The sequence below is a fragment of the Thunnus albacares genome, chromosome 11 (genome assembly GCF_914725855.1).
Source record: "Thunnus albacares chromosome 11, fThuAlb1.1, whole genome shotgun sequence".
Taxonomy (NCBI): domain Eukaryota; kingdom Metazoa; phylum Chordata; class Actinopteri; order Scombriformes; family Scombridae; genus Thunnus; species Thunnus albacares.
Genome location: NC_058116.1, coordinates 9,019,758 through 9,025,757, shown reverse-complemented (window position 1 = coordinate 9,025,757; position 6,000 = coordinate 9,019,758). Strand labels below are relative to the sequence as shown.

At 42.8% G+C, this 6,000-nt stretch overlaps 1 long non-coding RNA gene across 1 annotated transcript in view; it reads right to left on the bottom strand.

Annotated features, from left to right (window-relative positions):
• Positions 1-3,155: 3,155 nt before the first annotated feature.
• The window catches only part of LOC122992607, a 39,473-nt gene continuing 36,628 nt past the window's right edge, over positions 3,156-6,000 (bottom strand). The window contains exon 4 of the long non-coding RNA XR_006406078.1: positions 3,156-4,433. This is a non-coding gene — a long non-coding RNA (uncharacterized LOC122992607). The remainder of the gene's footprint in view (positions 4,434-6,000) is intronic.

Genomic DNA, 6,000 nt, shown 5'->3' with positions numbered 1-6,000 from the left:
CATGAGCACCACAAATTAAAATTACATTCACTTCCACTGTGTTGAGTTGGGTGAATATAAAAGAAGGATATCTTAAAACATGGATTAATGAAATAAAATATATTATGGTTAGATACCACTAAACTAAGTGAGAAAAGAAGTTTTTTGTAATTTTGGTGATCAGGAATGTCATCAGCCATGACGTCCCATGCATAACAGAGCACATCATAGAAACTGTTAAACTATGCTTGAGAAGGCAAACAAAAATTCTGACATGTTAATGCTAGTTTTTCCTTTCTAGCCACAGAATCAGTTGTCTACCACACAATAAATGCGATAAAACATCATTGTCCTTCCCAACATTCATTTTCATTATGTCTGTCTGATATGGCCATTATCCAGCTGATATTGTGCAGCAGTCTGATGCATTATATAGATTCATGTGTAGTTTTTTGTTTTTTTTGTTGGGTTTTTTTTGGTGAAATACATAAGAGCTGCCCATCGAATACAATAAAATACACCTGCAGTAACAATTGCTGAAATAAAACCATGAAATTCAATTTGAAAGGGGCAAACTCAGTTACTGTTTCCCTTTTCTCGTCAGTTTTCTTGCCATCATTCCATCCCCTCCTGTACACGGCCAATTTAACTTGATCCTTCTTTGCTCCATTTCTCAGATGTAGATCAAACTCACACAACAAATGTGTCTCACTCTAATCTCCCATTTATTTACACGGGATACCCCACAATCCAAGCATGTGCTCACACACACACACACACACACACACACACACACACACACATACACACGTGCATGTCCCCACACACACTCACACAAACGAAGACTTAATGACAGTGAGTGAAATAATCACCCACCTCGCCTGTAGCACTGTGGGCTTGAAGTTGACCCCCTGCCCTCAAACACACACACATACACACACACACACACACGCACACACACACACACACACACACACACACACACACAAGCAGCAGGGCCCTCTCCTCAGGCCCATACGACCAGCCCTCAATGAATACAAAGGATTGTGGGGATTAGCCAGACATTTGGTCGGGCATTGTTCTGGCCTACTAAATGAGGTTTGGCCGGTGGCAGCCGGCACGGGGGCCGGGTCCTGCGTGAAGCCGAGGCGGAGGCAGCGGCCGCCCCTCGGAGGAAGAGTGATAATTACCTCTTCCTGAGAGAGATGACAGCTTTGGCCTCTGCGTCCCTGAATCTTGGACATTAGCAACTGAATAGAGAGCTTTCATACTGTATATCATTTTAATCTTTCATGTTCAGATCCAGCAGATGGCTTATTACTGGCCTGGGTGAGGAGGCAGCTAGGGAGACAAATGGCCCGTGTCTCTTTTAAGGAGGGATGCCGGGGAAATGGCATTCATATAGGGCAAGAGCAGCGGATAATTGTATATCTGGCTGTTTGGAGGTGCGGCGGTGCTCGCACACTGCCAGCCTATAAATCATAAAACTATTAATCTTAGACAAATCCCACTCGGAAGGCTTGATGGAGGGCAGCGAGTTTGGAAAAATGAGATCCATCCAAAATATGAAGGATTCTGGCATGCATGTTAAGTCTTCAGGTATGCTCGTGCAGATGAATGTATTCTCATTTGTTTAGATTTGCATTTAACCTTCCTCCATATAAAAAACAAATCTGATAAACGAGATACCACCAAATGATTAGAGGATTGTCCTCTTATAACTCACTTCATATATAAATGATCCACTTTTGAGTTAGTCTCATCTCTTTTTGTTTAGTCTTTCATGAATTCTGATCCAACAATTGACTTATTCATGTTCCTTGAGTTATTCATTATTTGATAATGAATATCAACTGTGTAGATTTCTGCGGGGGACTGCACTGCAGGACACAACTTTTGATGTGCTCACCAGAGCAAGCCAGCAGTATAAATCATCAGATACTGGCCAGAGAAAACGCACAGTTCCACGAAGTAATAAAAGTCTCAAACTGCCTGCCTTTTATTTGGGGGGTGTGTGTGTGTGTGAGAAGGTGATCAGATTTTTAACACATTTCAATGTACTTTGCATTTGAAGAACATATTATATCTCTCTTCCTCTCCCTCCATCCCTTCATCTTCCCTTCCCCTCTCTCACTCTCTCTCTCTCTCTTCAACCTGCTGTCTCTCCACTGACATTACCCATCCAAAGAGAAACAATACGGTTTCATCTCCCGTGCTGACAATGATGCATGAGCCTGATGGAAAACACTTTTCAGGTGTTGTCATTATAAAGCCATTTTTTCCATAGGCCCCATGTGAAAGAAATACAAAGACAGGGCCCAAAGTGTAATACTCTAATATCTCTGAAGCTTTTCATTGGCATCTGTGGAGCCTTGGCTGCTGGATTGTCTCCTTTTCAATTACCTGATCTTTTCAACTCAGTGGGAAATGAAAAATGTGCGGCGCTGTTGGAGCTCTGGAGCAAAAAGCCTTCACTCCACTTTCTCCCTCTCTCTTTCATTCTGTCCCTTTCCAATCATCTCTCTCACACATGTTAGATATGTTTTAGTGAGCGCTTGCTAGAGCGTAGGTGCAGTTTGTTTGCCCAGTGTTCAAAATTAACTTTTGACTATAAACAGTTACAAACCACTGTAACCGCCACATCGATTTATTGTTGATGCTAACCACAGATCCCAGTTACCGCTAATATAAGAGCATCCAAACATTATGATGATGAATGGTCTCGTTCATTCACAGTGACTTTTTCTGGTTTGAACATCAACTGGGACACCTCCAATTTCTGACTTCACTCTTCTGTCCAGCTGCATTTCTGAAGACATTGTGCAGTTCTATATTTATCAAGACAAGATGTTCTAATGTTTTTCAGTGACACAGAGCTAGGAAGGAGGAGAAGCTGGTTATTAATAAAACTATTTGCCAAATGACTCATGTTTGAAAGAAGATTTGAAGAAGGCCAACACAACATCTGCTTTGAGCTCATCTTGATGTCCTGATTACATCGGTTACAACATGTGATGTCATGCTCAACATAGTGATACAAATCCTGGTTCAACATGTCATCACTTTATCAAAATGATTGAGATATGTAAAAATGCTTCCATTGATTCAGTTTGTCTTTAGTGACTTTATTCAGCAATAATTACAAATCACATTTCACAGGTGATTAAGAGGTGAGGGATTAATTTATAGGACATAAATGGTATGTTATGCGGAGCATATCAGGCATATGAAGCACAGTGGTTTACCAACATCACAGCGTAGCAAATGATTCACAAATATTTGATATCAGATGAAAATAACCTATACGTTTGTGAAAATGAATTACAGTTGATTTCCAAGACGTGGCTTTGTTCTTTTTTCTCCTTTTTGAAAGATTTACAGTACAAAAAACAGTCTTTTGTGAAAGATGTACAACACCATACAGGAAAAGAGCATGGTTTACACCTCTGCAATCCACCACCAAAGCAGCTGCATGCTGATTAGGGGCAAATACAGCGAGCAACGTCTTTTGATTTTTAACGGAAAAACAAAACTGCACGAAAGAGAGCCTCGCTCCCTGTCTTGTCAGTGCTCCCTTCAGAAAAAAGAGAAGATTTGAGTTTTCAAAGTCACATGCAACCGCAACTACATTGTCTTTTAACTGTGGTTGGAGTTCAAAACCTTGCAGCTCCTTCGATCATGGCAAAGTGAATTCACTAAACAGGGTGTACACAGGCAGATGTGAGAGGAGAGCAGCTTGTCCTACTCTCCGTGGAACTGCCAGAGTGGGATGAAAAAATAAAACAGCTTGCTTGCAATAAATAGCAACATCTGATAAATATGATACAATCATTATTTTGTTTGTGAATTTCTAATGACTATCCCAATAGCCTCGCTGTATCTTACCAAAAAAAAAAAGAGTTCTACTTTAAACACAACAAAACAGGCCTGGAATAAACATATCAGTCAATTTTGCATATTGATAGCATTTTTAGCTTTTGTTCTTTGCCTGCTGATGCTCGTGCCTTCACATGCCATTGTTCAAGTTAATTCAATACCAAACAAGCCATTTTATTTTTACTATAGACTGTCCCTTGTGACTAATTACTACTCGACTCCAGCACTAAGTGATGTTTCACCCCTAGACAATAAAGAGGGACATGCTGCTTTCACACAATGAGCTAATACATTTAGTTGAACTGTATCAAAAAGCACTCCTGTTGGAATGATTTGGCCGACAAATCAGCAAACACATGAGCCAGTTATTCAGATCACAGTGTGTGGAGGTTACCTCCCACTGAGCAGCTTTAAGGAGATCTGAGGGACAAGAAAGCGCGGAGCCGGCTTGCTGGTCGGCTTGCTCGCTGGCCGAGCTACAGGCGCAGTTTTCAGTCTCCTGTGTGCGAGTCATTAGAGAGCTGCAGCAGCAGGAGCTGTAGGGTGTCTCTGGTCTACAGGGTGATCCAGCAACGTCTCTGAAACAGAGCAGGAGCGTGGAAGTACAGCAGATGGAAACAGAACAAGACAGAGAGGAAGAGAGGGAGAGAGAGAGCGAGAGAGAGTGAGGCGCGGCACGCCTCATTAGTGCTATCCCAGAGGTGAGGGGAAGGGGAAGGGGCAGGGCGGGCTTCCCACTGGCCTCTCTGTGACTGGTGATGTCATCAAAATGTTCGCATTTGCGACTGGGACTGTGCAGGGATTGAAGGGGAACAGCTGGAGCCGGGTCTGAGCCAGTGACCCTCTAATCATGAAGCTGCAGGCCTACCACCTAAAGGTCACGGTGAACTGCTCGATCACACTCAAAAACCAAGAACACAGATAGCATACTACCGTGAAGCATGTGCGCAATCATACTTTTAAAGTACGTGGGGGCTCTGCAACACACTGCCTCACACAAACCCCTAATCACACACACACACACACGCACACACCTTAATGTCATCAACCATCACCATCACACATCTGATAGATCAGAACCAATCAAGCCACATTGTGAGGACAAAATCAAAGGCTGAGAATGGAGGATTGGCATATGACCCCCTGTCGCTGTGGAAACTATGTCAGGGGTTTTCTTAATTGGGGCACAGTCAATATGGCAAAAAAAAGCTACAAAAAGAAAGGACAATATCTGAAAGATGAAAAAAATGGCAGGATTGTGGCATGTGTATGTGTGTGTATGTGTGTGTATATGTGTGTGTGTGTGTGAACTATAGTGAATTTATGTGTCATTCAAGTCAGGCTTTTGAGAGTGATCATGAGATAGAGAGGGGGCCACATGTTACCAAAAGCATAGAGCAGGTGTTCCAATAATTTTCCTCAGATCAACTGACAACTGTTGCTATCAAAGATCTGCAGCCTGTGAAATCAATGCTGTGTGTCCTTTTAGGTATTTCAGCCGCCACGGTCTCCTCTGTCTCACGGCCTCTACAGCTGACAGTTGCCAGTGATAGAAGATGTGAGCTGTGCCAACTGCACCGTTTGATACAGGCCCCGGGCTGAGATCTCTCACTCAGCTCGCCGGGGGTCAAGGGGTCGACTGACACAGACAGACAAGCATAAACCGTCCCCTGAGCACGGCCAGGTGACGGAGGGAAGATGCCAGATGAGAAAATGGACGTAGACGTTCAGTCGGACGGAGGGGAGACCTAAGGGAGAGTTACAGAAAGGGATTGGAGAGAGGATGGGTCACAAGGTCGGAGAGGGTGATAGTGATTGAATGGATACATCACCAGGTAGCTATTTTAAGTTTTAATCAACCCTCCAAACACCACACACACACACACACACACACACAAGCAACCAGATATATGTGCACACATACACAAGACATCACCAGTGAGGCATGAGTGCCACAGCAGAGGACCAAGAAATGCTTTAAGCTATTGTTGGATCAGGGAGTGTTAGTGGAGTCTATGTCACACTGCAAAAAATTAGGTCAATATGAAATAGTCTCTGACCTTGAAACTATTTTTTTTTTTTTAAAAAAGACCTGATAGTAGTAATAAAACTTCAATATAAATTTAAACCAGATTAATTCAGCTC